This window comes from Meles meles, chromosome 1, assembly GCF_922984935.1.
Source record: "Meles meles chromosome 1, mMelMel3.1 paternal haplotype, whole genome shotgun sequence".
NCBI lineage: Eukaryota > Metazoa > Chordata > Mammalia > Carnivora > Mustelidae > Meles > Meles meles.
The window spans coordinates 69,396,674-69,423,780 of record NC_060066.1 but is presented as its reverse complement, the minus strand read 5'-3'; positions in this window follow the sequence as shown (position 1 = coordinate 69,423,780).

Here is a 27,107-nt window from a genome sequence, read left to right as displayed (position 1 = left end):
GAATACATAAAAGAAGAAGACTGGATAGAAGCCCATATTCATCTGACCTCAATCTCTAGCCTGTTTATCTCTGTAATTCAAAACATTAACAGAGACTGCTTCTGGGTAGAAATATTATAAGTGACTTTTTTTTTTCATATTTCTTGTGTGTTTTCCAAATTCAGTAAACAAGGGATTATTTCTGAAGAAAAAAAAATCTGGAAGAAAAATACATTGAACCTGTTTACAGCCACTACATGGTTAAAAGGAGGCTATTGTATGCAATGGATCAGTGCTGAAAACGGGTTAATTATGAACACCAGGAGCTTTCATATTCTGCTGAAACTTCTGTTCAAATCTGATTTCTCAACGTATATTGCTAGATGTTAATGAAAACCCAAGAGACACACACATTCAGGAGATGGGTAGCCAATAAATTTTCTGTTGTTTTTATAGTGAACGACTTTTTTATATCCTAACATTTTTATGCCAGCTGTGAAAAAGATAAATATTTATGACATTCACCCAACTCCACAGTAACTACTAAGTTGCTTGTGTTCTCACTCTCGTTTGAAATGTGCATATTTCAGAGGCTGGGAGTCAAGGCTCAACCCTAAAGGAGAACGCCATGGAACGCTGTCATTTACAGACACTAGACCCACTCATCGGACTTACTACGGGGACTTGCCTGGGCAGCAGGACGTCACAGGCTTCACCAAGGCAGCTGTAGGGCCAGTCACACATAAATCTCAGTGCTGCCCAGCAAACAGTGAGCAACACACTCGGATTGCCACGAACACCGGTTTTACTGAAGGTTTACCCTGTATCAGAAGCATTTAATCAAGAACAACAGAAGAGGTGATTGAGGAAACACACAGAAATAAACGAGGACCAATTCTTACCATCCAACTGTCTTACAGAAAATTTTCCTTACTAAAAATGGCCCGATTTACCCCTTGGTATATTTATTGAACTTCCATTTGAGAGCGATCTATGTAGTCATAACTTAATAATTATCAAGAATGGGCCAGAATCCACCAATGAGGGGGTTCATGAGTCAAAACCAGCCCACGGGCAAGTTATCTTTAGCCTACAAATGTTATTTTTATGTTGTTGTCCTTGTGTAACTGATTTCATCCACGTTTTTAAACTGATGGATTTCACATTTAAAAAACAGATTTCTTGGTATGCCTGGGTGGCTCAGTCAGTTAAGTATCTGTCTTTGACTCAAGTCATGACCCCAGGGTCCTGGGGTCGAGTCCTGTACAAGGCTCCCTGCTCAGTTCTTCTCCCTCTGCCTGCCACTCTCCCTGCTCCTGTGCCCGCTAGCTCACTCTCTCTCTCTCTCTCAATCTGGCAAATAAATAAATAAATAAGTCTTTTTAAACGTTTCTAACTTTTCTCAAGCTGAAAACTTGGCTACTTTTGTCTAGCACTCTCTTATGGCAACCCTTGGTTGGAGCTAACCAAGTAGCTAACCCAGGACCCCCCAACGCCTCCCCTGGATTGTTCCACTCAGCAATGTCAACTACGCAGTCTTTGTGGGCACCTGGGCTTTCAGGTATGGTCACAGGAGGCCACTGAGAGACCATTAAAACACACCGTACCTGCCACATACCCATTCTCATTTCACCTAAATAAATATAACCCCATTTCTCCTTAGACTGCCCGTTCACCCCGGGGAAGAGGAGAAGGGTGAGATCTGAGCAGAAGGGCACACAAAGAAAAGGCTGTTTCACCACCAGCCACAATCTCAAGGCTAATATGGCGACCAGGTACTACCTTCACGGCCTCACCTTCCCCGGCTCTGGCCGGCTCATACCAGCTCATTCAGGTTTCACCATACATGGAGGTTCTCATCTCTACCTTTAACATGGTCCCCTGACCTAGAACGTGCCTCCTCCATGCATTTGTGGATTTGTGTCTTCCCTGGTAGACAACAGCTGCTGTCACCTTCACCCAGCACAATCCCTGAAACATATTTACAATAAGAACAACCCACCAGCAAAGCCCACCTTTTGGTGGCCTTGAATTTGAAGTTCACCTTCAAATTACTTAGCTGGGGGCTGGCAAAATTCATCCCTCAGCTAATTCTACTTTTTTTGTTGTTGTATTTAGCCACTGTGTTGTCATCTGTGTATCTGGGCTTCACACACCAATCCTCGATCTTGAGAAGAAAGCCTATCTTTTGTGGCCATTTCCACGGAGTGCACCATTGTGCCAATACCCTGCAAGGGTGCAGTGAACACTGGGTAAATGAGTGACAGGACAGAGCACAGAGTACTTCCCCATAAACCATTGACCCTTGTAATGGACACAGAGGTAACTATCCTCCTCACCATCACCCTCATCATTGCTATCACCCTTGCCACCAGCACACCATCTCCATGTGCTAAGAGAGCAGAGACCCAGGGCACACAGCTTGAGACAAGGCAGCCAGGGTCCAAATGCCTCTGTGTCTAATGTCGCTGCAGTGCCGCCAAAGGGGTGGAAGGGACCAGCATCCCAAGGACCGCGATTACTCAATGGGCTGCCGCCTACTTTTTCACACCCTCCCAATTTGAAAACAAAATGAACGCAACTGCTGGTTTAGATCACATCCAAGGGAGAGTTGCTATCCTATCAGCAACCTGCACTACACCTGGCAGAGAGCTAGTTGAATAACGGACACATAATTCAATGCTGACGTCTTTACCTACAGGACATATCTCGTATCTTCTTCCTCTGGAATTTTCTATAAGTTATGGATTAATAAACTTTCCCTAAGAATGCAGCCTTACTAATCTTGCAAAATACTCAGAAAAAGAAAATATTTTATTATGCCCATGTACCGTGAATTATGATAAGCAAAGTACCATGTGTGCTGACAAGAAATAAAGTTGCTCTCTGCAGCAAATTGTATTTGTGATCTGGTTGTTTCCTCTCCAGTCAGATTTGGAGTAAACAAAATAACAACCTGTGCCTATCTGGATCTGTGAAGACAATAGGGTCTGTGAAGACAATAGGGGCCACAAAGGTCACAGCCAACTGCAACCCAGTTTCCCAGGAAAGAAAGAGAAAATTAGCACATGGTGGCATTTCTTCAAGCCCCTCCTCTTAAAGCCAGGAAAGCAAGCAAGCAAGCAAGCAAGCAGAGGCACAGAGAGAAGAGGTCTGTCATCAGTCAACTACTAAATTCTCTTCGTGATACTGAAGCCTGCCCTTTCAAAGGGAATAGCTGTGTGGCTTCAAGTAATCTACTTTACTTGTCTGAAGGTGGAGGGGTGAGGAAGAAAGGATGGTTGATGGGCACCAGGCACATTTCTAATTGTGTTGCCGCTCTCCCTATGGGTCTGATTGTGGCTGAACAATTAGAACAAAAGCATGAGTAAGAATTCATTTTCCAGTGGAGGCTCCAAGCATTCAGGGAATTGCCCACACCATGGACCTAGTTATTACTCAAACCTTGGTCTGATGGTCTGGAAAATGGGGATGGTGACACCCATCCTGTCTGTCTGATAAGATCAGAAGCTGAATAGTTTTTGCATGACTGTGTGGATGTGCAACTGTGCGTGTCTGTGTGAAATGCTACAAAAGGATAAGATGACCACAGCTGGAGGGCAGATTTACCTGTATGTTCACTCACCAGCTGGCTTCCTTCATTCTGACACTTCAACATTGGAAGTCACCCAAGCTTCAGACCAAAGCAGCATGGACTGCAAAGGGAACTCAAGTAGCAGCAGCTCCACTGAGAAGCTCTTGGTGACCCCGCGACACATGGGCCAGCTCTCCAACCTCAATGAATTCTCCCCATCTATAGACTGAGTGGGCTGTTAGGCCAGTCTACCGAGGAAACCCGCTCTGGCATTCGGTGATCCTGGAATGGCTGTACTGCCTACCAGGAGCACTGGCCTAGAGCTCCCTATAATCAGGCCACATTTCCACTCCTTCTCCTTCTGTCATGTTGAAATACATGTTCACAATCCAAATTTCCTGGGTATGATGTTTTCGGAATGCAGATTTTATTCTGCAGTTTAGAAAGGCAGCATGTCGCATGTCGCATGTCACACACTTAGCTTTTAGGTATCTGGACTACCCCTAGCTAGGTTCCTCTCTCCGTAATCAAGTTCATCAAGACCTCTTGAGCCGTATGTATGACTGTTCACACTCAGGGGGATCAACAGACATGATAAGTAGTCTTGTGTCCATTCAGATCAGATCAGTTCTTGCCATGCGATGAATTATAAAAAAATACTGGGACTTTTCAGAGTCCTCTAGATTTGGGAACTGCAGAAAAGGGACTGTCACTGTTCTACTCACCAGGGTACTTGGCACAGACGTAGCTCCCCCTGGCAAGATAGAAATTCAATGCCAGGGGTCCCTCTCACAGTTCGGCAAGGGAGGTTGGATGGGACAGCATGGGAGGGCAGCTTAGAGGAGGAGCATGGCTTTACTTCACGTTCTGAAGCTCTACAATATTAGTGAACACTTTTGTAAGAGACTAGTCTCCCTGGCATCAGAACTAGTCCTTTGCCTGTTTCTCTCTGATCCACTCCAGGCCCCTTCCCCTGCACTGCTGGGTGTGGCAGGAAGCTGAGCCCAAGTCCCATTCCCAGGCTCCCTGGCCAAATGACTTCCAGTTAGGGTCAATCAATGGGAATGCCGGGCAGGAGACAGGAAGAAAGGAGGAGGGGTAGAAACTAGGGTATCTATCTCCCTCTCTCCCTCTCTGCTTCAAGGTGGCATCCTGGGCAGTGGCCCAGTCTCCTCAATGGATCAGGAGCCAGACTGGCCCCAGGTCTTGTTCCTCAGACGAAACAGAGTGCCTAACCAGTGAAGTTCTTTGCTTCACCGCACACTCCAAAACTAGAGACAGCTCTCAAAGACCCTGCCACTGGAACAAGGTGACTGACTGCTACAAGGTTTGAGCAAGTCCTTGGAGCCCCATTCCTCACTTCTGCATTCCCATTGGTCCACTGGGACAAAGGGCATCCCCTGCTCTGTCATCTGTGACAGGAGGGTGGAGGCTGTTCTGGACATCAAATGAGAGCATGCAAGGTAGCATGCAAGGTACCTAGTTTTTTTTTTTTTTTTTGGGGGGGGGGGGACTCTTTAGCAGGTTCCATACCCAGCACTGAGCCTGATGCAGGACTCGATCTCACAACCCTGAGATCATTACCTGAACTGAATCAAGAGTCGTATGCTTAACCAACTGAGTTAGGCAGGTGCCCCAGGCACCTAACACTTTGTAAGCAGTCAGTGAGCACCATTTTTTCTCCTCCCTTCCTAATCCCCCACCATCCAGAGCAAGAAATACAGGTGGGATATGATGAAAACTAATACATAATTAGAAAATATAGTTTTTAGAGATAGCATTTATAAGAGCAACTACAGAAACATAAAGCACCCAGAAATAAATCTAGTAAGAGTGCATAACTTCATGAAGAAAATTACAATCTATATTGAAAGACATTAAGAACCAAAAAATGGAGAGAAGTAGCATGTTTATGGCTGGAAGGACTCAGTATCATAATGATATCATCTCCCCGAATTAGACTATAAATTCAATGTAACTCCAATCAAATCTCAAGAGTATTTTTGTGTAACTTTGAAAGTATAAAATGAATATGAAGATAAAAAGCCAAAAAAAGAAAAAGCACCAAGACATTTCTGAAGAAGGACCTTATGGGGATCTGTCCTGCCAAATACCAAGATTTACTATAAAGTTATAATAATAAAGAAATGTAGTCTGGGCAAAGAGTAGACAAAATATACACCTAGAAACTGACCCTAAATGCCTCGATGACTCTTTTCTATACAGAAGAAAATTAGGAATAAAATAAATTGCTACCTCACACCATACATACTCTCTCTCTCTCCACGTGGATTACAGAACTTAATGTGAAAGGCAAAACAATAAAACTTTTAGAAGATAATAAAGGAGAATATCTTTAGGACATCGGGATTAAAAAAAAAGACTTTCTTAAACAAGACATAAAAAGTACTAACCATCAATGAAAAGATTGATAAATTCAACCACATTAAAATTACTAAGTTAGATAGCAGAAGGTTGGCAAGACCCCAACTTCTATGTGGCTTATAAATCTATTCAGTTTCCCAAAGGAATAAATCACAGTAACCTTTTTGCATTCACTATGTTCTAAAAATACATACCAGAGCTCAGATTCAGCATATGGTTGACCCATCTTTGACTTCATCCACAAGTGGATTACCGGCACTTCTGGTTTAATTTTAATGTCTGAATGGTTGTGTTCTATATTTAGAACTTTTGTGAGCATGCATATAATTTTGCTCAGAATGTGTCCTCCAATTCAAGACAAGCACCGCCATGTGCCGTCCTCCTAGCCCATGGGCATCTGTAGGCAATCATGTGGGCATGGCAGTCTATGGCATTTCTTCCTGACCCTCCGTGTGCTGTCTGCATTGTTGAAGGTCATTCGAACCCAAAGCTGATCCCCATTCTATCTCTTGGAATTTTACTCGTGCTCCCAAAATTACTCAGAGAAATCAGTACTGGTGAAATCAGAGGAAGAAAATCATGCGGGTGGACTGTCAGCCATGATCAACATCCAGCCCCATGGGAAAAGCTAATCTACCATCTCCCATACAACCACGATTTCATATGAAATAAAAGTCTCCCCCCACTGAGACTATGGGTCTCCCACTTTATTCATCCTTTCATTCTTTCTACCATGTATCCCTCAGCAATATTCCAACATTCACTGCACGCTGACATGTAAACAGGAGTAATTCAGGAATACAGGCTAGGATAACATAAAAGGAAAATATGACATAAGTTTCAGATGGAGATTTTTCAAGATGTCCCTTACATATATCAAGAGAGATTCTTGTGTTGGCATGACTGTACCTAAGGTCATACCCTGCTACTGGCAGTAAGTTATTTCTTGGGGCCCTAAGTATAAACCTTCAAAGTACTTGGTGTCTGGGTACTGAGTAATTAATTACATTGTAATTTACAAATATCCTTTTTGATTGAAAGCACTTGGAGTTATTTTTCCTGTAATGGAAGTAGATAGCTGTTTTACTGAATCACCTATTTTAATAGGGCAGATTTGGGCAAGTAGTTATCATTAATGACTCCAAAAGATGTCAAGAAAACATGAAAAGGACTTATAGTCAGTAGTTGTTACTATTCACTTACAGATCCGGATTATAAAACAAAACAAAAATGAAACAAAAAAAGTTTTCAAGATCTCTGATCACAAAGAATTTCAATACTGTTAATGAAAAATAATTACTTTTCCCCAATCTTCGTTACCACGTAAACTTAATATACTCCATGAGAGTGCACACATTTAGTTAAATTCAATTCAGCAGAAATTTATCGAGCATCTACTACATTCCAAATACTGTTAAAAGGAGAAGTCATACTTCCTTCTTCTGAAGAGCTTATAAACGTCCTTTATTCCAGGAACAGAACAACAATTCCTGGACAGAACAACAATTTCTTTATTATCTCTGTAGTGACAAGCTAGAAACTGAATGGGAATTCAAAGGAATTCTTTGTCTTCTAAAAAGAATATTCAAAAGAATTATATGGTATCATAAACACCAAATTAAGGACGGTGGTTACTTCTGGCAGAAGGGAAGGAGATATGATCAGGGAAAGGAGTCTTCAACTGTATTTACATGGCTCTATTTCTTAAGTTGGGTGTTCTCAGCTTTTTTTTGTGCTGCTTTTTCTTTCTTTATTCATAGTTTTACTCTATTTTTTTTACTTTTTTGTATGTCTCACATATACTATACTACATTTCAAATCACACATACTACTTTTATGATAAAATTAACTCCTTTTGGAGCTCCTGGGTGACTCAGTAGGTTAAAGCCTCTGCCTTCAGCTCAGGTCATGATCTCAGGGTCCTGAGATTGAGCCACACATCAGGCTCCCTGCTTGGGAAAGCAGGGAGCCTGCTTTCAACTACCCCCCCCCCCCCCACTCTGCTTACTTGTGATCTCTGTCAAATAAATAAATAAAATCTTCTAAAAAAAAATCAACTCCTTTTTGTAAAAATCCTAAGTGATTACCTACAAACACATTCCCCACTCTAACTCATAAGACACTTTTTAAAAAGGGCTCCTTGAAATGAGGGGGCCTCTGGCAAGTGAGTTTAGAAGACCTTAATGATTTCAATGAGCTTCCTTGCTTGCTTGCTTTTACTTCTTACTGAAGTTTTAATATGTCAGTAAATACCATGTCTTAGCAAGAGTGAGTTATGTTTTTCAATGCTTTTCAAACTTTGGGGGACACAGAACTTTTTTCCTTCTGTATGTTCTTTCTTTTAAAATACTCATAACCATCTTGGGGAACCCTAGTGTTCCTTGGAACACAATCTGGAAAATGCTCTACAAAATAATCCATTTCAGTCACATATTGTACACTACAGCCACACCCAACTTTGCCTGTCTCCAAACCAATGACGAACCTTCATGCCCACCTCTGTTTGCCCACACAGTTCTCCCAGTCTGGATGCCTTCAAGACCTGAGAAATTCTTGGTCAACCTTCAGCTTCCAGCTGAAATGCAATCTCTTCTTTCAGGCTTGCCCCTCCTTTTCCTTTCTTTAGACGTAATAAATTACTCTTCTGGAAGCTTCTAGTGCCATGCAGATATTTTCTGTACCGTATCTCACACTGTGGCAGTAATTTATGCATGAGGTAGAGTGCCTAGATGGCAGAGACTGCACCCTTGCCCATGGTACTGTTCATAATGCCAGGCACAAAGCCAGAGCCAGATACAAACAAGGTGCTCAGGCAAGTATGTGTTAAATGGGCATGGAAGTAATGTCTATGGGCATTCCCTGAGTTAGCTTCCTCCATTTCCCAGATAGTCTCAAAGACATATTTGTAACTTTTCAGTCTTCACTAGCAAAAGTGACACTAACTGGAAGAGATAGGAACTGATCCAAAGACTGAAAGAGAGACACACTCTGAGACAAAAACAAGAAGAGGCAAAGAGGGGGAAAGGAAGACTAACTGATGGGCCAACAGATCACAGTTGTCCCGTCAAGAACCAGAGACACTGACCAACAGCGAGAGTCAGAAATTGCATCTTGGAGCCAATATACGAAGTTGACTATTTTGCAAGGCTCAGTGTAGGTGGTGGACAGAGACTGCGGTTCACCTTGAACGGTCTCATCTGTCTGGGACTGCCCTCCTCTCATTTTTATCCCCTAAATGAAACAACCCATCTTGGCCATCACAAAACTTGTATCATTTTGGCTGTGAGTTGTTCTATTCAGCAAAAATTTTATTTCTGTTTTCCTTTCTCTTTATGAGAATCCCCCACTGGTATTGTAGATTGGTTATATGTTGGGTTCAAATTAAAAAAAATAATAATAATAATAAAAGCAAGCTGACAATTTCTCTCCAATAGTATATGCTGCATATTTCATGAAATAGAAGCCGGCAGAGTTTTAGGATTCCTGAACCAAAACCTTCCCATATCTGAAAACTAAGTGGAAGAAAAACACAAAGAGCATCTCACAGAAAAAGAAACCCAATCATTTGTTCATTTGCTCTCCAACCTAAGGGAGGTGTTCAAGTCATCAGCTGCTCTGTGTGTGTGTTTAACATGGGTTCATATCCCGATGTGCATTTCATAGATTGAGTTTAGTGCCAGTTTTCATGGATATTAATGTACTTATAAGAGGAGGGGTTTTCTTTTCCTATTGGACACATTTTTCAGTACAGAACATCTGACTGGCTCCTGCTCCTTGTCTGGCAACACTCCCCTTGCTTCAAGGTTTGTTTATACTTAGGCTACTTCTCTATCCTGGTATGGGAGGCAATCTGGCCCAGAGGAAAAAGCAGTGGACAAGGATCCCAAGAATTCTGGGTTCCAATGGTGTCTCTCAGCCATTATGTTTATATGTTTCCTTTAATCTGACTTGTTTTCCAATCTGTAAATGGGGAGAATTGACTATTCTACTACTAGAATCCAATCAATCAAACAGTCACTTTATTTTCCTCAAAACAGTTTCTGAAAAGAGCAATTCCATGGAGAGTTTAGCATTATGTGTACTTCCCAATTCCCTTCACATAGAAGGTAAATGTTCAAGGTAATATTTCCAATGACCTAGAAAAACAAAAACAAAAACAAAACCCAACAACAACAAAACCGTTCTCTGAAATCCTGAACTATATCTCTTTCTCCCTACCTCCTGTTTAGGAAAAAAATAAAAACAAAAACAGATACTGTTAGGATACTTAGGCCTTGGGATATCAATGACAGAGACCTTTGTATTATGATTGTATTATGAAAAGGAAGAATCTGGCTTTCATTTGAAGGGTGACACAGAGCTAAGTAACATTATGTACTCACTTCTGTTCTAAGCACTTGGTGTTAATTCCTATAATTGTCTCCACAGTCGTAGGTGGTGGGTACTGTTGTTTTATTATCAAGGACACTAAAGCATGGAGAAGTCAGAGAGAGGTTGGTCAAGTCCACACCGCTGGCAGGGCTGGAGGAACTAGGGTCTGAACTCAGGCACTCTAGCACCCAAGTCCAGACTTCTAACTACCTGTTATGCCACCTTTTAATTTTAAGAATCTCTGCTTATCACAGTTGGTAACAGACAACAGCAGTAATGCAATTTCTGTATACCTACTTAAAGAATACTTTGACAGCACAGATAGATGTGAACATACTGACCAATACCTATCATGAAGTCCCAAGTGTTCAAAATGTTCTACCATCAGCCCAATGCCCTGTTGATAACACAATACTCATTTTGTTTTAGCATCTGAACCTTGGGAAAAACCTATTAACTTGCTCCTGCCTGAAGTCTATTCCATTATTCCCTGTTAAGTTTTACAACCACCATGAGAGATAGCTGGGATCACCCCTCCACACAGAGGCAAGTGTGTGGCCACACAGGCCCAGGAACCAGAAAGCCTGGATTTAAATCCCAGTTCTAGGGGCACCTGGGTGGCTCAGTTGGTTACCTGTCAACTCTTGACTCAGGTCATGATCTCCAGATTGTGAAGATGAGGCCTACATGGGGCTCCATGCTGATGATGGAGCCTGCTTAAGATTGTCTCCTCCTAACCTTGCCCTCTGCCCCTCCCTGCGCATGCGCACTCTCTCTAAATAAATAAATACATTAAAAAAAAAAAAACACCCTAGTTCTATACCTTATTGGCTTTGTGACCTTGGACCAGTTACCATCTCTGTGGGCCCCAGTTTCTTTATTAATCAAAGGGGAACGAAAATACAACTATCAACCTATGGTTACTCAAAGATTATTCATGGCTTTTAAAGATTAAATAAACTAATGCATGCAAAGTGCTTAAAAGGGTGCCTGACTCTTAGTAAGTGCTCCAAAAAGGTAAACTATTCCTTTTTTTTTTTATTAACAGTGTTAGGGAACGGAGTCTACCACCCCTCAATTAGACAGAGAAAACTCTTGATAATGCAAGTCACACAGCAAGGTTTATTTGACAAGCTTAAGCTTGGGCCCAAGTATACCCGACACAGCGGAATAGGGACTTGGACACCAAGGCTAGTTAAGGCAGGGGTTTTTATGGGTCATTACAAGAGGCTTGGGGGCGGGGGGGAGTTTTCTGCAGTAGGCTGATTAGCTGTTGCGGGTCTGGTTACAGGGTTAGGTACTTTCTTGGAAGTGTTTACAGGGTTAGGTATAGCGGTTTTTCCTGGAACTGTTTACAGGGTTAGGTATTCCTGTTACTAAAGCAGGGTGGGGGTCTCTGGAACTAAAGCAGGGTGGGGGAAAGTTCAGCTCTTAGGCCTGAGATGGCTGCTCAAGCTAAGATGGCTGTACTTATGCTAACCCACTCTTACAATAGAAGAGGTGATTTACCAAACATCACATAGTCAGGATTCCATCCTGGCCTTCCAATGCCAAATATCCTTTCTCCTTAGCAGGACTCCTTCCTGTGACCAAAAGTTACCATTCTCCTGAAGTCCTGTTATCTGTCAAAGGGCCCAATGAGAGAGTTTCCCTATCAAATTGCTTGAAGAGCATACAATGTAGATAATACCGTCCTTGTTTTGCAAATAACAAAACAGAGGTTCTGAGAGGTCAAGAGATTTATCCTCAATTGCTTAACTCACCCAGTGCACATTCTTCTTCACAGTAAGCCCTAAATAATGCTGAAAGCTCCTGACAACAGCATTCAATGTAGGCAAGTTTTTAAAGTGCCATCTAAAAGATATAAACTGTGATTTTCTTGCTTTGTTAGCTTTATTAGCTTGAGAGAGGGATTAAATTCCTGCAAAAACCAAAATGTTTGACTTGAGTGAATTATCAAAATGAAATGCTGCTTCAATTAGATTCTTCATCTGCCTGCAGGTTGGCTCCAGGCATCCATATATCCACCAAATGCAATTCTTAGGAAGGGTCCTATCAGGTACCAAGCCAAACCCCCATCCCTTTAAGGGAAATAACTTTGGAGGGCAGAGGGGAGTGAAGCAGCAGATTCCTCTCTGGCCTGGGGAAGAGAACAAGAACAATAAGTGATGGCATCTCTTCCCTACAGCCTCCTACAATGGTGTGTCTTGCAAATAAAACATACTGTGAAACAGCTTGTGAGATGAGCTTCATCAACAATAAGTAACTTTTATCCAGATGAATACAACAAACATGATTAAATGTTTCAGATATTCCTATTCAGACCTTAAGCAAACCGACAAGAAAAAAAAAAAAAAAACAACCTAGTAAAAACCATTCCCTAAATCTGCTTTACGAAGAGATTTAATTGCCAACTTGATGCTTAGAACTGAATTCCCACTTGATAGTGGCACTGCTCCCAAGAAGACTTTAACAACACGTTTGCACTTCCCACCTGGGCCTCTGCTCTCATCCCTGCTGATCCCCTCAGAGTCGCCAAATAGTTACAATGTCAGTCTTTCAAATCAGGGCATTTTGAACGTCCTAAATCTTTATGAGGACCTCTGTGTACTGAAAAGAACAATAGCACTTCAAAAACTATGTCTGTGAGTTCTTCAATACTCCATTTGAATGCTGGGGTTTCAATCAAGGACATCAGCAGACAACTTCTGATTGTTTAGAATTGACTTTTACACAGCACTGATTAGGTTGCCCTTCTCAATAGGAAATCAAGAAAATCTTTGATCCCTTTCAGATTCCAGAATTGTCACCAAGCCCTGCCAGGATAGGAAGTGAGAGAGATGGGGGAGGGGGTTGCTGTTAAGTGTCCTTACTCCAGCCCAGCTCTCCTCTCCCTCGCCCCCACCCACCTGCACATGTATCTTCTTGCCTGTTCAATTCAGGATTCCCATCCATAACAAAAACAATGCGCGCTAATTCAGGGGGTGGGAATGGTTTATAATTTTATGGATTTCCTGAAGACCTCTAATTGGCACATAAATGCACAAACGTGAACCGGATAATTAGGGGGTTCTGAACGTAAGCCACCTTTAATTTATATGATTACTTGAAAACATGTTAAGTGTTATGAAGTGTCAGCGGAACCCCCACAAGGCCTTTATTCAAAAACCATCAACACAGGGCGCCTGGGTGGCTCAGCGGTTTAAAGCCTCTGCCTTTGGCTCAGGTCATGGTCCCAGGGTCCTGGGATCCAGCCCTGCATCGGGCTCTCTGCTTGGCGGGGAGCCTGCTTCCTCCTCTCTCTCTGCCTGCCCCTCTGCCTACTTGTGATCTGTCTGTCAAATAAATAAAATCTTTAAGAAAAAAAAAAAAAAAAAAACATCAACACTGTGCAAGTGCGTGGAACCCGCCAGCAGGAGGGGAGCAGGAGGGCAGGAGACGCAATAGTGGATCCTCGCTCCGGTCCCGGTAACTCGCTGGAGCGGCTTAGTAGCAACCGCCTCGGAAGACTCGTTGGCCCGCTCGCCCGCTCTCCAGACCGCCCGACCGCCCAGCGCCAGGACAGCAAAAGACGCACTCGCTTCCGCAAGCTTTCCACTCGCGGCTCTTCCTAAAGGATCTAAGTCCAGGCGTACCTGGGTCTCCAAACGTACCCGCCAGGCACTGACCCACGCGGGCACGCAACCACGCTCGCCGACAGTCGCCAGAGCGCTGGATGCCCGCGCCAGAGCGCTCTCTGCTCCGCCCGCTGGGGGAGCCCCCTGCTTCAGCCGGCGCTCCTTCGCCGAGCGTCCCCGGCCTCCCCACCCCCATCCCATTCCTTCAGACTCTCCCAGCCCCGGCGGAAGTGCCCAGGCAGACCCCCAACAATGAGGACTTGTGTGATGCAGTTGGGGGTGGCGGGTAGTTTAGAGTGAAGCACACACAATCTGGCGGGTCCGGGAACAAGCAATGCAGGAACCAAGGGGCATCAGCCTCTCCAAGCAGATTTCCCTTGTACCGACTCACTCTTCTCCCACACGCGTTCGGTCACCAGCACCACCAAGGACGGGCGGGGGGTGGGGGGAGAGGTGGGGACGGGCGCTTTAAAAAGTGCAGAGAAAAACGCGCCCTCCCACCAGGGGTCACAATAATACTCCGCGGGACGGAATCAGCCAGGGAAGGAGAGTCCCGGCAGCAGCAACCACCTCTGTTTTGAAATTTACTTTGTACACTCACCCCATGGCTCCCTTCCGGCGAGCGACACGATCTCCCCCATCTCCCCCATCTCTGTCTCCCTGCGTCCAGATTCTCTCGGCGGTTGGGCTCTCCGGTTAGGGCTTTTTTTAAGAGCCGAACCACGGGGATCTTAAAGTTTCCCCAGTAGGAGGAGAAAAGAAAAAAGAAAGAAAGAAAAACAGAAACAAAAGCCCTGAGCTCTGGTTCCAGGCACAGCATCCAGTCTGGAGCCCAAACCAAGGGGGCGGGCCAGGGAGGAGAGCCATTGGGGCTGCGGGGAGCCTGCGGAATGGGACAGAGCGGGGAGCAGCACAGAACAGAGTCGACGGAGGACTCGAGAACGGCTTGGGTCCGGGGAGACGAGGTGTCCAGCTCTGAGGGTGTTTGCGAAAAGGCAGGGGTTGTAGGAGAAACCCGCTTGTTCGACAGTTGCGGGCAGAGCTCTACAGATGAGTGGGGAAGAGGGTCCGGCCCCGGGAAGCCGCTAGAGAGACCGGGAGATGGGCTCCGGAGCAATGGGGAGGTTTTGGAGTGGAAGGGAGGGCTCAGAGGTGGATAGAACCGGGTTCGCGGCAGGGAGGAGGGAGCAGGGGGTCTCGGAGAGAGACGAGTGTTTGGGGTGAGGACGTCTGGAAAGAAGAGGCGCGAGGTCAGAAGTAAGGAGACTGGGGGTGGTGAGGGAGAGCCAGGAGGAAGGAGGAGGGGTCGCTCCTTTTCCCCCAGCAAGAGAAGGGAGCGGGCGGAAAACTGCAGTCGCCATTCCCGCAACATCCCAGCCAAACTCCCACGACGGGCGCCCCAGGAGCCCTCCTCCGCGCCCGGGGCCCCAGCGGCGGCGTCCGGCGCCCAGTTCCCCCCTGCCCCCGGCACCTGCTGGCACTGAACTCGGAGCTGCGCTCGCCCCCGCCGCGCCTCACCTACGCACGCGGACAGCATCCTCCTCCGCTGTCGCAGCCAAGCAGGAAGCGGCTCCCCAAGCCCGGCGGGCGACGGCACTCAAGCGCGCTCTCCAGCCCGGGGAAGCCCGGCAAGCGCCGCGCAGGGTCCGTCGTCCCCGACAGCCACGGGCCCGCGTCAGCGCCGGGGGAGGAGACCGCCGCGCGCGCAGCCCCGTGCGGCCCCCCGCCCGCCCGGCGCCCGGCGACTTAGCTCACCTGCCGGCTCCCGTGGCTGCCTCCGGGCCGTCTGCCCGCGGAGCGCCGTCGCCCGGGGCCTCGCTGCTCCCGTTCCGGCTCCGGCACCCGCCCCCGCTCCCGCCCGGACGCTTTCTGTGCCTCCTGAGCGCGCTCCGAGAGCTTAGCCGACTCGCGGCGGCGGGGGGGTGGAGGAGGCAGAAGGAGCGAACGAGCGAGCGGGGCGCCGCGGTTCGCGGTCGCGCCTCTGGAGCCCCTGCGCTCACTCCGCATCCGGGTGCGGACGGAGGCGAGCAGAGCGGAGGGCGTGGGGTCCCCTCCCCAGCCGCATCGCGCCAAGCGGGTGAGGAAGGGAAAGTGTCAAAGCTCCCAGCCTCGGCTTTCACAAAGTACCCAGTGTTTTTCGCCACCGTCCCCACCGACCACAGCGCCCTCCCGACCTGCCTCATTTTCCCCTAGGGTCTACTCTTTGATCCAAGGGTCCAAACTTCTCACGCATTCCCAAGGGTAGAATGCCCGCGGTGAAAGCCAGAGGCGGCCCCCTCGCCCCTTCGCGGGAGGGGGCGCTAGCGCCCAGCGGCCAACCCTGGTTAGGCAGGTCCACGTCTCCACTGAGGCTTCCCTGGGCGAGCGGAAGGGAGAAGGCTTGCATCGCTCACATTGCCCTCAGTCCTAGGAAGGGACTCAAGCCCCTGAAGGTATGCGGGCTGGTCTTCTCGCCCCACTCGCGTTCTTAGAACGCTCGGGAGAAGGCAATCTGCAGATTCAGTTCGAACACGCGGCCTGCACGGGAGAAGGCCCCAGCTAGTAAACAGTTGCTCCCTCCTTCTGATCCTAGTTTACAAAGAGCTACCAAGCTGCAGAAAAGCTGTGTTGGTCTGAAAGTCTTGTACCTCAGACTGGGTTCAACTCCAGTAAATGTCTGGTATGGTATAACCTGTCTCCAGACGCCGGAATGCCAGGTGTGGGAGAGAGAAAAAATCTGATCAAGGACTGCCCATTGGGAACAGGGCCAAGAAAGGGAAGAAAAGACAGGCAACAGTTCCTCAAAAAGTTCATTTTCTTATTCTTTTGAGGTACCACACTCCTGTCCTCCAGCTGTGTAATCATAAAGCTAATGCGGCAGGTTTGGGTTTGGGGTTTTTTTTTTCCCCCCCCTCATAGCTTCTGTCACTCACCCATGAAAATTTAATGAAGCATTTAGGGTTATTACCCCCAGAGTCAGTTGGCTAAAAATATTTAGCCTAATGCACTCCTTGTGGAGCCAATACCTCCGTAGCTGATACATACAAAGTCATCGAGAGACCCTCCCTTTCTGCACAAAATTCATGACCCATTAAACTTATTCCATAATAACAGTTCTGTACAAATGGAAGCCCAAGCAAAGGGAGGCTGTCATGCTCCTCCTGAAAAGATAGCAATTTATGTGGAGACAAAAAAATTGGTGAGGTCATTGGCAGATGCAATCTTGGGAGAACAGTTGATCAGAGGAAACTCCCAGCAAGGTGGGAGGGAGGTGTCACCCTTGGTACTACTGTTTCTAGCCACTTCTGGTGTGTCCAGCACATCTAAAGGTGAGGACCAGGAAAAGCCTCAAGTTGGAGAGCCAACTTTTCTAAAGTTCTAGAAAGTGGGAAGAGTTGCCACCAAATGCTTACGATTCATTTAGTAGGAAATTCAGGCTCACCAGGCAACTCTACTAAGATTTAATTAAAAAAAAAATACCACTTCAGTATCCTCATCTATAAAAACAAACCCCAAGGGTCTGAACTCCATAGAGAGAAAACAGGACAAACCAGAGAAGACATTGTCGAAATAGGAGGAGAGAGTGTATAAAACTGTTCAGCACTATAGGTATCTGGGACAAATGTCAAACCTAAGGTAATCGAACACAGGTCTAACTTTTCATTGACTACCAAAAATCACTGACGTTCCTCAATGCTTTGAGGACAGTCACAGGACATCAAAACCACTCAACTGCATTTTAAGACCCTGCGTATACCATTCACTGCCTCCCTTCCTCCACCTCCTTCTGTTTTCCAGGGGGGTTACGATTACAGACTTTGAAGGGAATGCAGGACGCTGAGTTGGCCAAGTAATAGAAATGGAAGAGGTTCATGTAAAACTCTCTCTATATTCAATGTTGAATAAGATCAACTACAGAAACTGGGCAAATTCCCATTACATCCAACAGGGGCAATAAGCCACAGCTATTCCCAAGTCCAGGCTAGAAGAAAGTGTAACATATAGACAGTAAGTGCACACATGCTGCTCACCAAGGACTTGGTGAAGACACTAATACTCTTCTGGGTTAAACCCCAAACCAAGTCTAAAAGCACTATTTTGAGTTACTGTAGTAAACATATCAAGAAAGAACATACCTAAAAGGGTGTTGTTTTTCTTCTCTTCTCTTTATATAACGATGTCCTTTCTACTAAGTGTGGCATAAAGAAAAAAATCAATAAACATTTCTTTACCATCTACTCTGAGAAACTGCAAAGTAATAAGAACGGCAAAGATGTATGCATTGTGTATTATGTTCCAGGCACTGTGCTGGGCGCTTTCCATACATTAACTCATTTAATCTTCATGGCAGCCCAGTGAGAGAAATATCGCTTTTAACATGTACTGGATAGACTGCCCACTTTGAAATCTGATGGGCCTGAATCACCTTGGACAAGCTACTCACCTTTCGGCACTCCAACATTCACTAATCTACTATGGTGTTACCTGCATCATGAGACACCTGCTTCATGAGATCACAGCAGGTCTTCAGAGAGATAATGCAGTAGACATAGCTAGCACCAAAGGAATCACCTAGTAAACATTGGTTGCCCTCCGAGAATAATGCCAAAATAGTTCATTTTAAATCAACAAGCATCTATGGCATTCCTTTTATATATCGGGCTCTGTGCTATGCAATGGGAATGATGATAAATCAGAAACTGACTCTGCCTTTCAGGGGCTGTGAGTCAACTGAATAAAAAAGCAAGAGCATGGGCAGGTGGATGGGCACGAAGGAGTTTTATTGAACTTCACATAATTCATCCGGATGCACCTGATTCTCGAGCTACACAGAGGAGCAGCCTGTATGAGTTACTGTTTGAAACTGACCCAGGACTAAAAGTAAAACCAAATGTCAGAAATCATCAATTCAATTAGCAGAAATTACTTCTCCTATGAAAGGAATGGAAAGTGGCTCATTTTCTGTAGTATATATTAAAACTAAATTTATTCCTATAATTTTTTTCCAATAAATAAATGAATTCAGGCCATAAGCTCTGGGGGTTTCAAACACAAATTATTACATAGCCACTGTTTATTAAATAGTTTCTAGTGCTTGCATATGCCAGGAATACACTAATATTCTATATACATAAAGCTCTCAAATTAATAAAATTTTGACTAATGCACAGTAGGAACATTTCCACCCAGCTTACTAGAGACATCATGTGTTAAAAGTATACTAGTATATAGAATGCACAAAATTTCAAAGGTTAATACCTAAAGTAAATGAACCTTGCACAGGCCCTTTCTATCAAGTTTATGTTAACACCCAGATTCTATTCCTTTACTCAAAAAGTGCTTGCTGATTGTTTACTCCATACCAGGAATGATGCTTGGCATTGGCAAAGAAAGAAAACAAAAAGCAAACAAAACTCATTCTCAAACAACTCAGAGGCACATGAAGGCCATACATCGTTATGCTGCATTCGGATCCATGCTATGGTAGTTTTAAGTACAGCATGCTAGGGGAATATCAGATGGGGCATTTAACAGAGAGTAGGATGTTAGGAAGACTTCAGGAAGGAAGTGATATCATCTTGAAAGATGACGGAATAACCAAAGGAAGCAGCGAAAGGTATTTCAGGCCAAGAAAAGAGAATGGGCAAATTCTCTCATGGGGGTGGAGGGGTTGGATATAGTTAACTATATAGAGGGAAGCAACGTAAACAAATTTTAAAGGGTCTTGTTTGCCATATTAAGGACTTTGGAATTTACTGTGAAAGGGCTCAGATTTTTTAAAAAGCAAGAAAAAAATATTTTGCAATCCTTACATTAGCCACATTTCAGATATGTTTCTTACCACCCTGGACTCAAGCAAGATATCCAATTGCTATTTCTCTTCTGAAGGTTAAAAAAGAAAAGAAATTTCTGTAAGTCTTCATCAAAACAGAAGCTCCTTTCTTTTATGATGCTGGCCTTTCTTGATTCCAGAGAAAGGTTGTGTGGCAGTATTATGCCTAAACTTGACTCTGGTTTACAGTTGCTATAAAGAGCCCTCCTTTTATTTCTCCAAGAAGGCTGTGGAGGGGACTAGCAGCACTACAATTGTATTTATGCCACCAATCTGCTCTTTTTGGCTAAATGCATAGTAGAAACAAAGCGCGGAGCTGAAACGATCATCAAAAGGCTCTTATGTTCCAACACAAATCCCAATTTTTTTTTTCACTCATAAAATGGAGTGTAAGTGGGTGTTAGTGCTTGAAAATAGGAGGAGCCTGGACGCTATCAGAAAGACCAAGTTCCCAGAGCCTATGGAGTATGAGAGCATGGAAGAATCAGAATGCTAAAGGATACAATGCCATGTAGCTTGTGGCTACAGTATTCAAGTTATGACAGATACCTGGTTTTTTGGCCTCTCTGCAGCCATTCCCCCTTCATTGGTAAACACAACTCAGATTTTGTTGGGGAACCATTTCCTCCACTCAGTGATTTGGTTTCCATTTAGTTTTGGGAGAGTTGACCCAACTTTGAACTCCAGGGAGAAACAGGTGCAACACATTAATTGGCCACAATTCAGGGATGGTCCAATAGACCTGTGTACTTTTGCTAGAGCAACTAGGGAAACTACTATCTCCTTACTGCTGTTCCAGAAACTGGAAAGATGGTAAGCCCATAGCTCTAAGAACCCATTCCATAAGAAAAGCCTCCAGAGATGAGGAAAACACAGATCAAAACCACAATGAGATACCACCTCACACGAGTCAGAATGGCTAAAATGAACAAGTCAGGGAAAAAACAGGTATTGGTGAGGATGTGGAGAAAGCAAGCAATCCAAGCAAAAGATCAACAAGTAAATAAAGGCCTTAAATGACACACTGGACCAGATGGACATCACAGATATATTCAGAATATTCCATCCCAAAGCAACAGAATACACATTCTTCTCTAGTGCACATGGAACATTCTCCAGAATAGATCACATCCTGGGTCCTAAATCAGGTCTCAACTGGTATCAAAAGATTGGGATAATTCCCTGCATATTTTCAGACCACAATGCTCTGAAGCTAGAACTCAGTCACAAGAGGAAATTTGGAAAGAGCCCAAATACATGGAGACTAAACAGCATCCTTCTAGAGAATGAATGGGTCAACCAGGAAATGAAAGAAGAATTTTAAAAATTCATGGAAACAAATGATAACAAAAACACAATGGTTCAAGACCTGTGGGACACAGCAAAGGCAGTCCTGAGAGGAAAATATATAGCAATACAAGCCTTTCTCAAGAAACAAGAAAGGTCTCAAATACACAACCTAACTCTACACCTAAAGGAGCTGGAGAAGGAACAACAAAGAAAGCCTAAACTCAGCAGGAGAAGAGAAATCATAAAGATCAGAGCAGAAATCAATGAAATAGAAACCAAAAAAGGAATAGAACAAATCAATGAAACTAGGAGCTGGTTCTTTGAAAGAATTAATAAGATTGATAAATCCCTGGCCTGACTTATCAAAAAGAAAAGAGAAAGGACCCAAATAAATAAAAACCATGAATGAAAGAGGAGAGATAACAACTAACACCAAAGAAATACAGACAATTATAAGAACATACTATGAGCAACTCTACGCCAACAAATTTGACAATCTGGAAGAAATGGATGCATTCCTAGAGACATATAAACTGCCAAAACTGAACCAGGAAGAAATAGAAAACCTGAACAGACCCATAACCAGTAAGGAGATTGAAACAGTCATCAAAAATCTCCAAACGAGCAAAAGCCCAGGGCCAGATGGCTTCCCAGGGGAATTCTACCAAACATTTAAAGAAGAATTAATTCCTATTCATTCCTATTCTCCTGAAACTGTTTCAAAAAAGAGAAAGGGAATGAAAACTTCCAAACTCATTTTATGAGGCCAGCATCACCTTGATGCCAAAACCAGACAAGGATCCCATCAAAAAACAGATTAGAGACCAATATCCTTGATGAACACAGATGCAAAAATTCTCACCAAAATACTAGCCAATAGGATTCAACAGTCCATTAAAAGGATTATTCACCACCACCAAGTGGGATTTATTCCAGGGCTCCAAGGTTGGTTCAATATCCGCAAATCAATCAATGTGATGCAATACATTAATAAAAGAAAGAACAAGAACCATATGATACTCTCAATAAATGCTGAAAAAGCATTTGACAAAGTACAGCATCCCTTCCTAATTAAAACTCTTCAAAGTTTAGGGGTAGAGGGAATGCACCTCAATATTATCAAAGCCATCTATGAAAAACCCACCACAAATATCATTCTCAATGGAAGAAAAACTGAGAGCTTTTCCTCTAAGGTCAGGAACACAGGAGGGATGTCCATTATCACCACTACTATTCAACATAGTACTAGAAGTCCTAGCCTCAGCAATCAGACAAAAAAAAAAAAAAAAAAAAAAAAAAGAAAAAGAAATTAAAGGCATCCAAATCAGCAAAGAAGAAGTCAAACTATCACTTTTCACAGGTGATATGATACTATATGTGGAAAACCCAAAAGACTCCACTCCAAATCTGGTAGAACTTGTACAGGAATTCAGTAAAGTGTCAGGATATAAAATCAATGCACAGAAATCAGTTGCATTTCTTTACACCAACAACAAGACAGAAGAAAGAGAAATTAAGGAGTCAATCCCATTTACAATTGCACCCAAAACTATAAGATGCCTAGGAATAAACCTAACCAAAGTGGCAAAGAATCTATACTCAGAAAACTATAAAGTACTCATGAAAGAAATTGAGGAAGACACAAAGAAATGGAAAAATGTTCCATGCTCCTGGATTGGAAGAATAAATATTGTGAAAATGTCTATGCTACCTAAAGCAATCTACACATTTAATGCAATCCCTATCAATATACCATCCATTTTTTTCAAAGAAATGGAACAAATAATCCTCAAATTTATATGGAACCAGAAAAGACCTCGAATAACCAAAGGAATATTGAAAAAGAAAGCCAAAGTTGGTGGCATCATAATTCAGGACTTCAAGCTCTATTACAAAGCTGTCATCAAGACAGCATGGTACTGGCACAAAAACAGACACATAGTTCAATGGAACAGAATAGAGAGCCCAGAAATAGACCCTCAACTCGATGGTCAACTAATATTCGACAAAGCAGGAAAGAATGTCCAATGGAAAAAAGACAGCCTCTTCAATAAATGGTTTTGTGAAAATTGGACAGCCACATGCAGAAAAAATGAAATTGGACCACTTCCTTACACCACACACGAAAACAGACTCAAAATGGATGAAGGGCCTCAGTGTGAGATAGGAATCCAACAACATCCTTGAGGAGAACACAGGCAGCAACCTCTTCGACCTCAGCCACAGCAACTTCTTCCTAGGAACAATACCAAAGACAAGGGAAGCATGGTCAAAAATGATCTATTGGGACTTCATCAAGATCAAAAGCTTTTGCACAGCAAAGGAAACAGTTAACAAAACCAAAAGACAACTGACAGAATGGAAGGATATATTTGCAAACGACATATAAGATAAAGGGCTGGTATCCAAAATCTAGACAGAGCTTAGCAAACTCAACACCCGAAGAACAAATAATCCAATCAAGAAATGGGCAGAGGACATGAACAGACATTTCTGCAAAGAAGACATCCAGATGGCCAAGAGACACATGAAAAGGTGCTCTACATCACTTGGCATCAGGGAAATACAAATCAAAACCACAATGAGATACCACCTCACACCATCAGAATGGCTAAAATTAACAAGTCAGGGAATGATAGATGTTGGCGAGGATGCGGAGAAAGGGGAACACTCCTACACTGTTGCTGGGAATGCAAGCTGGTGCAACCACTCTGGAAAACAGCATGGAGTTCCTCAAAAAGTTAAAACTGAGTTACCTTATGACCCAGCAATTGCACTACTGGGTATTTTTGTTTGTTGTAACCCTAAAGATACAAACGTAGTGATCCAAAGGGGACATGCACCTGAATGTTTATAGTAGCAATGTCCACAATAGCCAAACTATGGAAAGAACCTAGATGTCCATCAACAGATGAATGGATAAAGAAGAGGTGGTATATATACACAATGGAATACTATGCAGCCATCAAAAGAAAGCTTTCTTGCCATTTGTGACGACATGGGTGGAACTAGAGGGTATTATGCTTAGCGAAATAAATCAATTAGAGAAAGACAACTATCATATGATCTCCCTGATATGAGGAAGTGGAGATGCAACGGGGTGGGGGGGTTAGGGGGTAGGAAAAGAATAAATGAAACAAGATGGGATCGGGAGGGAGACAAACCAAAAGAGACTCTTAATGTCACAAAACAAACTGAGAGTGGCCGGGGGGAGGGGTGTAGGGAGAGAGTGTACCCCTGTACCCCCAGGGCTAATAATACATTATATGTTTATAAATTTTTTTTAATTAATAAAAAATAAAACTAAGATGAATGTAGATTCTCCCATACTAATGAATGAGTAAGACAAAAACTCAGGGTGCCAGACCCATGGCTGCCTTTCCTGTAATCACTTGAAGAGGGTGGACTTCATTAGGACCCCCAGCAACCCTTGATCTATGTATGAGTGAACACAAGGGAAAAAAAGACCTACTCCCATCTTCTGCTTGTATTAAAACTTTTTATTTCACAAGCTATGATGTTTTTATAATACTTGGAGGAGGGCATCTGGGTGGCTCAGTCAGTTAAGTGTCTGCCTTGGCACAGATCATGATCGCAGGGTCCTGGGATCCAGCCCCATGTAGGGCTCCCTGCTCAGTGGGGGAGCATCCTTCTCCCTCTCCCTCTGCAGCTCTCCTTGCTTGTGCTCTCTCTCTCTGTCTAATGAATAAATAAAATCTTAAAAAATAATAGTATTACTTGGAAGAAATAAAAATACTGATAAGCATAAAGAAGAAAACCACTCATAATCCCAACCACCCAGATAGCTATTGTCAACATTTTGATGTATGATACTATTTTAGAAAGAAATAAACTACTACTCTGTTATGTTAAATGCTATACTTTCCTAATATTTGAAAGTTAGGGTATAATTTGTATGCAAAGCATATCAGTTGTTTACCGTTGCATTAAAAAGTACCCTTAAGGGGTGCCTGGGTGTCTCAGTCAGTTAACCTTCTGCCTTCAACTCAGGTTATAATCCTGGAGTCTAAGAATCAAGTCCCGATTGGGCTCCCTGCTCACTGGGGAGTCTGCCTCTCCCTCTGACCCTCCCCGCTGCTTGTCCTCTCTCTCTCTCTCAAATGAATAAAAAAAAAATTAAAAAAAAAATAAAAAGGGGTTCTGGGTGGCTCAGTGGGTTAAAGCCTCTGCCTTTGGCTCGGGTCATGATCCCAAGGTCCTGGAATCAAGCCCCACATTGGGCTCTATACTCAGTGGGGAGCCTCCTTCCCCCCTTCTCTGCCTGCTCGTGATCTCTGTCTGTCAAATAAATAAATAAAATCTTTCAAAAAAATAAAAAGAGTACCCTCAAATTTTAGCAGCTTAAAAAAATAATAATAAACATCCATTATTCTCACACAGTTCCTATGGGTCATGAATCAGAGAGTGGCTTAGGTGGGTGATTCTGGCTCAGAGTCTCCAATGAGGTTGCTATGAACATGCCAGGCAAGCTACAGCCATCTGAAGACCGGACCAACCTTTCCCAACTCCGTCTCTGGATGTTGGCAGTCTCTGGCCAGGAAGTGGTTATTAAACTGGGGGTTGCTTGTCCTCTTCACACGGATACCTGAGTATCCTCAAAACATGGCAGCTGGCTTCCTTCGAGCAAATGATCCAAAAGAGGAAAAGGACGAAAGCAAGATCAAAATTGAAGCATCTTTTTAAGTGTGTTTTATAACCCAGTCCCAGAAGTGATATGTATCACTTCCAATGTATTCTAAGGGTCACACAGACCACCCCAGTTATCATGTGATGAGGTATGAGTGCTAAGATACGGGGATTTTCAAGTGTCTTCTTAGAAAATGACTTCCACAAATAAAATGCACAGATTTTAAGCACACGTTTGGTGAGTTTTGACAAATGGACACATTTATGTAATAGTTACTGATCAAGAAATATTCTTGTCTAGCAAGTTTTCTCATGCTCTTTTCCGGCCAAGCCCTACCTATTTCACCAAAAGCAACCACTGTTTTGATTTTTTTTTTCACCATAGAATTGTTTTGTTCGTTCATATAGTTCATAGAAATGGAATCAAACAGTATGTACTCTTTTCTGTCTGGCTTCTCTCACTTAGTAGTAGCTTCGGATTCATCAAGGTGGTTTTTTGTTTGTTTGTTTGTTTGTTCAAGATTTTATTTATTTGACAGAGATCACAAATAGGCAGAGAGGCAGGCAGAGAGAGAGGAAGGGAAGCAAGCTCCCTGGCGAGCAGAGAGCCTGATGCGGGGCTCGATCCCAGGACCCTGGGATCATGACCTGAGCCAAAGGCAGAGGCTTTAACCCACTGAGCCACTCAGGTGCCCCTTATCAAGGTTTTTAATGTTAAAAGTAGTTCATCGGTATGAAACCAGGTGGGTATGAAACCACAAATAGCTCATCCCTTTACCTATTAATCGACATTGGGTTGTCTCCAGTTTGGAGTTAATACAAATATTATGCAAGTCTTTCTGTGGACAGATGCTTTCATTTCTCTTGGGTAAAAACTGAGGAGTTTAATTACAGGATCACAAGGTAGATAAATGCTTAATTTTATTTTCAAAATTGTCAAACAATTTTCCAAAGTGATAGTACCATTTTACACTTCCATCAAAAACTTATGAAAGTTCCACTTGCTACATATACTCACCAACATTTAACTTTCCGTTTTTAAATTTTAGCAATATGGTTGGTATAGAGTTGTAGATCATTGTGGTTTTAATTTGCATTTAATTTGCATCAATTTACATTGTGTTTAAATGGTATATCTAATGTTATTGAGCACCTTTCCATGGATTTATTGGCCATTTATATGTCTTTTGTAAAGTATCTGCTCAAAACTTTTGCTCATTTTTAAAAAATTTTTTTTTTTAATATTGACTTGTTGGCATTATTTATGACACCAGATGCAAGTATTTTGTCAGATATATGGATTGTAAATATTTAATCCCAGTCTGTGGTGCATTTTTTCATTGTCTTAATGGTGTATTTTTATGATGACATTTTGATAAAGCCAATTTATCGATTTTATGTTGTATGGATAGTTCTTTATGTGAGTTAACTA